Here is a 10,000-nt window from a genome sequence, read left to right as displayed (position 1 = left end):
CCTGGTACCTTTAATTGCCACGGGAATCAGGGCAGGTGTGTGGCGCAGGTGTGTGGTGCAGTTGTGCAGGCGTGACTTGGTTTGTAAATGAAGATAAATCAGGTGAGATACACACACACACACACACACACACACACACACACACACACACACACACACACACACACACACACACACACACACACACACACACACACACACACACACACACACACACTTAAATAACAGTAACAAACAAACAAACGCAAATATACAAAAGACAACAACAACAAATAAACAAGAATAAACTAAACAAACAAGAATAACTAAATAACCGAACAAATAAAGACAGACACGAATAAATAAACATTGAATAGAAAAAATAAACAAACAAGAAAAACAAACACAAAAACAAACAAAACACAAAAAAAATGAGGATTAGATGAAGGGGAGAGAAATACAGTAGGTGGGGATTAGGGGCAGGAGTGGGGAGGAAAGGATTAATACGGGGCTGGGGGGATTACAAGTGGGTTGGGAGAGGGAGAGAGGGAGAGGGAGAGAGTGATTCTGTTGTGGATGATAAGTGTAAGACTAATCCGAAACTGATTGACTGCTTGGAAATGGGTTAAGCTTTGTCACGATATAGCATTTCTTAATCCCCGGTGCCGTGAGAGAGAGAGAGAGAGAGAGAGAGAGAGAGAGAGAGAGAGAGAGAGAGAGAGTGAGAGTGAGAGAGAGAGTTTGTGTGTGTGCAGTTTTTCAGTTCCGAAGTTTGTTTGATGTGTGTATCTCTCTCTCTCTCTCTCTCTCTCTCTCTCTCTCTCTCTCTCTCTCTCTCTCTCTCTCTCTCTCTCTCTCTCTCTCTCTCTAATCCTTTTTCATATCTTTCTTATTGATTTATACTTTTCTTTTTTTCAGTTTGACAGTGATATAAAAAAAATGTGAAGGGTGATTGGATGTGCTAAAAAAAAAAAAAAACCCTTTATAATCAGAAAAATAACCCTTATGATATGTACTGTCCCAATGTCTTTCTTTTTTTTATCATTAAGGTCAATTTCTTACACAATAACCTCGAAAGTTTATAAAGAATAGGAAAATATCGAAAAAAAATCTGATTAAATAATAAGAAATAAATGAATATACTAAGAATAATACTATACATTATGAAATACCCGGATGATTAACTCTTTTCATTTTTTACCGAACTGAGTCTCTTCCCTTCATTTCATACACACAATAGATTCGGAGCTTCACTAACCCACACAACACACACGAACCTTTGAACCCGCCATGGTATATTTGGCATCTATCTCTCTATGTAATCCCTTATAAAGCTTTCCAGTATTGCTTTTCGTTCTCTCTCCCTTCCTTGTTGTGTCTGTTGATTCTTTGTTTCACTGTTATTGTGTTTTCTTCTTTCCTTCCTGGTTTGTGTATAAAATTATTGATTTTCACTGTTTTATTTATTTATTTATTTCATCTATCTTCCTGGTACAGTTAGGTTTTCTTTTTCTTTTTTTTTCTCGTTTTCTGTTCCAGATTTCGTTTTCTATTCTTGGTATCTGTTCTTTAATTTCTCTTCCTAATTTTGTGTTCGGAAATGTTTCTCTCATCTTTGTTATTTTTTTCTTCGTTTTCTCTTTCATCTGCACTTCTCAGAATATTTTATTTTTCCAGATATTGTTTTTTTTCTTTATTTATATTTTCTTTCCAGGTCTGTTCTTTCAATTTCCAGTTTTCTTTATGGAGTTAGTGTGTTTGTGTGTTGTCTTGTTTTCCTTTTTCCTCTTATTCCTTATTTACATTGAGGTATTTCCTGGTGTTGTTTACCTTTTTTTTATTTCTCTTCAGTTCTCTTTATCGTCTTTTTCTCTGTTTTTTCTCTTATTCCATATTTGTATGTTAAGTTGTTAGTTTCCATTCTTTCTTTTTTTCTTGATCTCTTTGTCTAGTTCTGTTATTTTTTTCTCTCTAATTTCTCTCTTTGTAGTTTTGTGTTTGGAAAATATTACTTTTTTTTTTATTTGATTTCTACTGTTCCTGAAACTTTGCTATTCTTGTGTTGTTTATCTTTTTTTCTCTCTCTCTTTCCTAGTCCATCATCTTTCTGTGCATATTTCTGTTATTTTTTTTTCTTTTATGTCTCTAGTCTTGTGTTTAAAAAATATTTCATCTTTTTCTTTCGTTTTCTTTCCATTTATACTTCTCCCCCCAAAAAAAGAAAAACTATATATAAACTTTTTTGATCTTTCAGTCTTGTATTCATGATTTCTTTCTTTTTTTTTCAAATTCTGTTCATAGAATTGACATTACTTCAAAATCTCTCTTGTTCTTTTTTTCAACATTTCCAAAACTTTTTACAGAATTATGATGTAACTATTATTCTCGTCTCTCTCTCTCTCTCTCTCTCTCTCTCTCTCTCTCTCTCTCTCTCTCTCTCTCTCTCTCTCTCTCTCTCTCTCTCTCTCTCTCTCTCTCTCTCTCTCTCTCTCTCTCTCTCTCTCTCTGTATGGAATTATATCCCTCATCCCAGTCCTGTTCCCATTTTCTTTCCTTCAACCTGGAATCTAAGACTGGAATCGTAGCCCCATTCTCTTTTCCAGTTCTGAGTTTCAAGTTTCCAGGTTCTTGAGTCACACGCGGCGTTTCCTTCATCCTCACATCTCTCTCTTTTCAATTCATCGCTTCTTTATTTCTCTCCAGTATTTTCTCCCGCATCCTTCCTTGACAACCTCTGCAAATTCAGCTGCCTTTGTCCACCTTCCTTTCTTTGTTCCTCCACTGGGCTAATAGGTCAGTCAACTTTGCCAGGGTCCAGGGGGGTGGTGATGATGTTTCCAGGTTGTTCTGTTCAGGTTCATTGGCCCCTTCGTGTTGGCTGCTTGTGGTTGTTAGCTCTTGTGGGTTGGTTTGTTAATGTGCCCTTGTGGAGTTCTTGAGGTAGGCTTGTGTATTCAGTGGTATGGGGTAATTGTTTGTTTGTTTGTTTGTTTGTTTGTTTGTTTGTTTGTTTGTTGAGATTCATTCTTCTTCTTCTTCTTCTTCTTCTTCTTCTTCTTCTTCTTCTTCTTCTTCTTCTTCTTCTTCTTCTTCTTCTTCTTCTTCTTCTTCTTCTTCTTCTTCTTCTTCTTCTTCTTCTTCTTCTTCTTCTTCTTCTTCTTCTTCTTCTTCTTCTTCTTCTTCTTCTTCTTCTTCTTCTTCTTCTTCTTCTTCTTCTTCTTCTTCTTCTTCTTCTTCTTCTTCTTCTTCTTCTTCTTCTTCTTCTTCGTCGTCGTCTCATCATTCTTACTCTTCTACCACCGTCAGTAATTTATCCCATGGTAAAAATGTACGTTCTTTCAGTGCTCCCAAGACGCATTAGTGTCATATTACCTGTTATTTGTATTGAATTCTTACGTGTCTAAAATTCAAGTGTTCTTTAAGTATCCAGGTCCATTAGCTTCTCTCCTTCTCACCTGTCAATACCACTCAGTTCAAGGTAAGAAAGGTCGTGTGTTCTTTTGGTGTCATTAATTTCATGTTACCTGTTATTTGTACTGAATGCTTTCGTATCTAAAATTCAGGTGTTCGTCAGGTGTTAAGGCTCGTTTTGGTTATTTTTATGTTACTTGTCAATATCATTCAATTCTAGCTTTTTAAAAATTCATGTTATTTATATTTAGGGTTTTTTTTCAGACTTTACTTTCATTTTTTTATTTTTTTTATTGGGTTCTTACTTTTGTGGAATTAATGTGCTCTTCAAGTATTAAGATCCATTAGCTTCCTCTCATTACCTGTCTTATTTTATTTATTCATTTTTTTTTTGTTTTTTTTGTTTTTGTATTTATTTATTATCATTTATTTATTTATTTATTTATTTTTTTTTTTTGGGGGGGGGTGTGGTGATTGTTTTGCTCAATAATCTTTTAATCTTTTCATTTCTTAATCTGTTAATAACTTTACTTTCTATTCTGTTGATGTTTTTTTTCAGCACCAATAAACCGCTAATTATTGTTATTATTATTATTATTATTATTATTATTATTATTGTTATTATTATTATTATTATTATTATTATTATTATTATTATTATTATTATTATTATTATTATTATTATCATTATTCACTCAGTTCTTCCAAGTTTAGAATCCAGGTGTGTTAAGTCATTAGCTCTTCCATAATACCTGCCATTCGTCTCGGTCGTTGTGGTCACTAAATCCAGGTAATGTTGAGGTGTTAAGTGCCATCCTTGTGTTGCTTTACCTGCCATTGCTCATCAGTATGTGTTCTTAAGAGTGTGATTTGCGTTGTTTACTTTACCTGTCGAATTTTATCACGTATTTATTATTTAGATTAACGATTACTGATTTCTGACATGCCAAGGAGACTGAACGACAGCAGAAAATGGGAAGCAAATTAATACGTTGATAAATATAACTAGAAGAAAATAAGAAAAGACAGTTTCCTCTTAAAAAGTCGAATACAAAAAAAGAAAAGAAAAAAAAAGTTGAAAAGTTCACTAGTTTTAACATTCTATTTCATCTTAACCCTTTCACAGCGACACGAAACAACGACCAGCAACAGAATCAGTGTGTGAAGTCTTTATAAGCATCTGCAAGAAAGTTAGCGATGAAAAAGGATACATTTTGCAATTTCTTCCCAGTTCAAAGATTGGGTGTGGCTGTGGGACAAGTAAAGATGTCTCAGAGTGATTGGTTATTAAGGAAAGGTGTACCAAGTGGCATTCAAAGGGTTAATTCATAATTCTAGTTTCTACTTTCTTCTCTTCACATTTCCAAGTACATTTCTGAAACCAAAACAAAACACAGAGTTAGTTGAGTGAGGCAATGTACACGTCATATTTACAGCCACGCCTGGGGACACGCACGCCATCTGGGTAATAACACATGAATTAGTGACCACGTGTCCTGTGTCCCCTGTGTGTGGTGACCTCGTATCTGGCTTAGTGTTCGATACTCCAAGAATTCCTAGACTCACCAAGCAGGGCAGGGAAATGAAACTGTAATACGCACCGTGAAAATTGTATCATTCCTATTTTCCGTGGTGTTATTTACTACTGAGAAAGAGAAGAAGACGTAGTAACATGCAGAATTTATTGAGTATATGAAATTTTACACTTTCCTCCCCAAGCCATCATGTCTCTCAAGGTGAATGAAATAGTTATACTTCAAATGAAAGGTTTCGCGTTGTTTTCCAGATTTACTGTAAAAGGAAGAGACAGGATGATACTTGCAATAAAAAGAATATAGCATTTTCTCTCCCCCAGACCATTATCCACTACAGGGAAAGTGTAGGAATAACACTTGGGGATGAAAAATGGATTTGTTTGGTAGTATAATGTTAGCTGCCAATATGCGCTTTGTACAGTCAGGGCCAGAAGTGTTGCAACATGTCACACCTGAACTGTCATGATTTCCTTGTCTCACTTTTATGTCCTGTCATCTGCTGAGAAACTGTGAATGGTCAGGTTTTGTGTGACTGTCAGGGGATAGAACTTAAGACTGTCAGTAGATGGGACTTAAGACTGTCAGTAGGTGGGAATTAAGACTGTCAGTAGATGGGACTTAAGACTATCAGTAGGTGGGAATTAAGACTGTCAGTAGATGGGACTTAAGACTGTCAGTAGGTGGGAGTTAAGACTGTCAGTAGGTGGGAATTAAGACTATCAGTATGTGGGACTTAAGACTGTCAGTAGATGGAACTTAAGACTGTCAGTAGGTGGGAATTAAGACTGTCAGTAGGTGGGAATTAAGACTGTCAGGGGATGAGACGTAGGGATGTCAGCAAGTGGAACTGTCAGATCAAGGAATTCGAGATTATCAGCAGATAGAAAAGATTGAAGGAAACAAGAGTGGAAATTAATAATAAGATTGCTAAACTTCAGATTGTCAGTGGATGAAAAAAAAAAAAGAAAATTAAAACGAATGTAAAAAGAATACCTAACAGATCACTAGGCCTAAGAGAGGGTTACCCAACTTAACTCTAAAATGTTTGCTAACTTAAGAAGATTACTTAAGACAAAACTACGCAATTTAAGAGAAGATTGCCTAACCTAACCTGACTCAAGACTACGAAACTAAAGAGAATATTACCTACCCTAACGTAACTTAAAATATCACATAAACTTCAGAAAAACACAAACAAACTTTTTACCTTCACTGTCCATCAATATTTCACCCCAGACAGTAACTAAAAGCCCACACTGCATAATTCACCTCCCCTCACAGTACTCTCCCAGCTATTCTCCCAGCCCCACTCCCAGCCATTCTCCCAGCCAATCTCCCAGCTACTCTCCCTCCCAGCCTGCCAGTCATCAGCTACTACATTGATCACCCCTGCCATTAATAATACAAACTGCTCACCTAGTAAATCTTGGCGAATTTTCTGTACATGAGTGTGTTTTCGTGAATTATTGCCTCTTGTGTTAGTCTTGCACCCGCCTGGCCTTGGTCTGAGATTGACGTGGCCAAGGAAGGCGCAAGGGAACACAAAGGATGTACAAGCAGTGGTGGTGGTAATGATAGTAGTAAAATTTGTTGTTGTTGTTGTAGACTTAGTGTGTGTGTGTGTGTGTGTTCATCTACTTTTAGTGTCTATCTGTGTACCTAAACCCACTTTTAGTTTTTAATTCATAGACACCTCAATCACCACCTCCTCCTGTGTGTGTGTGTGTGTGTGTGTGTGTGTGTGTGTGTGTGTGTGTGTGTGTGTGTGTCAGTGGCTTATATCACACTCTGCCAATTCCTGATACTCTGTCGCCAATAAGTCATTGAAAATATCCATTACGTTCTCTCTCTCTCTCTCTCTCTCTCTCTCTCTCTCTCTCTCTCTCTCTCTCTCTCTCTCTCTCTCTCTCTCTCTCTCTCTCTCTCTCTCTCTCTCTCTCTCTCTCTCTCTCTCTCTCTCTCTCTCTCTCTCTCTCTCTCTCTCTCTCTCTCTCTCTCTCTCTCTCTGACATTCAAGCAGTGAACTCCGGTGTCTGAAGTGAGAGGTGTTGTTTATAATGGTGATCAATAAGAATCTGGGCCTCATTCCTCCTCCTCCTCCTCCTCCTCCTCCTCCTCCTCCTCCTCCTCCTCCTCCTCCTCCAGTTCATTTCTCGGAAGATTATAATTACTATTTTCCTGTGATTTGTTGTCTATTGATTTTCTTACTCCAGCAAAAGAGGAGCTATTTTTTTCTTCATCTTTCTTTTTTTACTGCTTTATTGTTGTTGTTGTTGTTGTTGTTGTTGTTGTTGTTGTTGTTGTTGTTGTTGTTGTTCTCGTTTTCATCCATTCTATCATACTTCTCATTGCTATAATCCTTCTTATTTACCTCCTCCTCCTCCTCCTCCTCCTCCTCCTCCTCCTCCTCCTCCTCCTCCTCCTCCTCCTTCTCCTCCTCCTCCTCCTCTTCTTCCTCCTCCTCCTCCTCCTCCTCCTCCTCCTCCTCCTCTTCCTCCTCGTCAATATATAAGGAACATGTGCAGGAAAGAGGAGACCAGAACAAGAGAAGAAAGAAAGAGAGGAATAGAGAGAAAATAACTGGTGGAAAATGAATAGGAGACACAAAAATTCCTCTTATTCCTCTTCTTCCTTTATTTATTCTGTACACCACCTCCTCTTCCTTTACTCTATCATTTATTCTGTCCTGTCCTCCTTCCATCTACTTCCTCTCTCGTTCATCATTATTCAGAATTATTCCTCTATATTCTATTCGTGCTAATTTGGCATGCATGTTCTCCTCTTGTTTCTCCCTCTCCCCTCAGCTCAGCCTCTCTCGTGCACTCATTCCAATCTCTCTCATCTCTTTAAACATCATGATTAAATCGCCCCTCTCTCTCTCTCTCTCTCTCTCTCTCTCTCTCTCTCTCTCTCTCTCTCTCTCTCTCTCTCTCTCTCTCTCTCTCTCTCTCTCTCTCTAAAGGTCCTTATCACTTTTTTTCCGTTTTTTTGTTTTGTTCTTTGTTACCTTATCTTGTTATTTGTGTGTGTGTGTGTGTGTGTGTTGGTTTGTTTTTCGTTTTCTTTAGTAATATTAGACGAGCTGTTTTTTTTTTTTCTCATCATTTTACAGATATCGTGTATTTTATCATTTTTACCTATATTATTGTGTTTTTTTTCGATGATGTGATGAAATAATAGTTGTGCTATTTACTGTTCGGTTTAATTAATTCACTATAGCACAAAAACACACCACTTCTTAATAGCAAACACATTTTTCCAATTAGCACACCTGTATTCCAATTAATTAACGTATCCTTCAAAACACACCTGCCTTTAAATTCACAGGTTTTCCAAATTGACTCACCTGCATTGCTACTTACATATCTGTCCATCACACACCTGTCCATCACACACCTGTCCTCCATCACACCTATAGAACTCCCTCCTATATTCACACACATCTGCCTAATACTCCACATCTGTTTCTCAAGCCCACATCTGCTCAAAACACACCTGTCTTACCCACACCTGTAAATAATAGCCATTCTAGCTAGCCACTTTCAGATTTGGACATTTTCTTTTTCTTTCTTCTTTTGTTTGTCTAATTTTTCCCCGTTTTCTTTTTGTTATTTTCGTTTTCGTTTTGGCTCTCACTTTTTTTCACTTTTATTGAAAAAGTGTGAAAAAAAGATGAAAGTGAAGGGAATATGTAGATTCTCTCTCTCTCTCTCTCTCTCTCTCTCTCTCTCTCTCTCTCTCTCTCTCTCGCTCTCGCTCTCGCTCTCGCTCTCTCGTAACGAAGGTAGGGAGGGAAAACGTATGACAACAAGGACGACAAAAACAAAACAAACACAGAAACAAAAATAAAATAATAATAAAAATCTATAGAGATACACACACACACACACACACACACACACACACACACACACACACACACACACACACACACACACACACACACACACACACACACACATATATATACACTTTTTTGTTTTGTTCTGTTTTGTTTCGTCTCTTGCATGTCAATGACTGTGTGTGTGTGTGTGTGTGTGTGTGTGTGTGTGTGTGTGTGTGTGTGTGTGGCCATCTATCAAGCTAAATCTGTTAAGTTCGCTTCATCGTTCACACACACACACACACACACACACACACACACACACACACACACACACACACACACACACACACACACACATTTTTTTTCCATATATATACTTTCCTCTCTTCACTTATTCTTTCTTTTCCTTCTTTTCCTCATTTTCACTCAATTTTCCTTCTCGCCATTCATTTTCCTCTCAAATTTCCTAATCTTTCCTTTTTATTCTTACTTTCTTTCCTCCTCCGCCCATTCTTCTATTTTTACACCTATTATTATTTTTTTCTTAGTATCTTTTAATCCTTTACGTACTGTCTCTCTTCCTCTTCCTCTTCTTCCTCTTTTTACACACCTGTCTCTTTCCCACACCTACACACATCTGCTCCACACATGCTCTCTCTCACACGTCTTTTTTTTTTTTTACACCTCAAACATCTGCCCTTATAATCACTCTCTCTCTCTCTCTCTCTCTCTCTCTCTCTCTCTCTCTCTCTCTCTCTCTCTCTCTCTCTCTCTCTCTCTCTCTCTCTCTCTCTCTCTCTCTCTCTCTCTCTCTCTCTCTCTGTCACACACACAGACACACACACACACACACACACACACACACACACACACACACACACACACACACACACACACACACACACGCGCGCGCGCGCGCGCAATACCATGTCAGCACTTCACTATCTGCTGTGTGTGTGTGTGTGTGTGTGTGTGTGTGTGTGTGTGTGTGTGTGTGTGTGTGTGTGTGTGTGTGTGTGTGTGTCGGGAAGGTCGTAAAAGAGAATATAGCATATAGACCTACACAAAAGTTTCCCTCCCTAAGCCTACTACTACTACTACTACTACTACTACTACTACTACTACTACTACTACTACTACTACTACTAGTACTACTACTACTACTACTACTACTACCAGCACCACCACCACCACTATCCCTCTCACATTTGTCAAGAGAGAGAGAGAGAGAGAGAGAGAGAGAGAGAGA

At 37.8% G+C, this 10,000-nt stretch overlaps 1 protein-coding gene across 10 annotated transcripts in view; it reads left to right on the top strand.

Moving 5' to 3' along the window:
* Nucleotides 1-10,000, top strand: part of LOC135094481 (uncharacterized) — a 406,203-nt gene that overhangs the window by 306,083 nt on the left and 90,120 nt on the right. Inside the window, exon 8 of one of the 10 annotated variants that reach the window (XR_010263836.1) lies at nt 1-35. This exon is cut by the window's left edge and continues 63 nt beyond it. The exons of 8 other annotated variants lie outside the window; for them this stretch is intronic. The gene's annotated coding sequence lies outside the window, so the exon portion shown is untranslated. Of the gene's footprint in view, nt 49-10,000 lie in introns of all 10 variants that reach the window. One more of the 10 variants, XR_010263838.1, reaches the window with a different exon arrangement.

The sequence above is a fragment of the Scylla paramamosain genome, chromosome 45, assembly GCF_035594125.1.
Source record: "Scylla paramamosain isolate STU-SP2022 chromosome 45, ASM3559412v1, whole genome shotgun sequence".
Taxonomy (NCBI): domain Eukaryota; kingdom Metazoa; phylum Arthropoda; class Malacostraca; order Decapoda; family Portunidae; genus Scylla; species Scylla paramamosain.
This window is presented reverse-complemented; position numbering and strand designations above follow the sequence as displayed.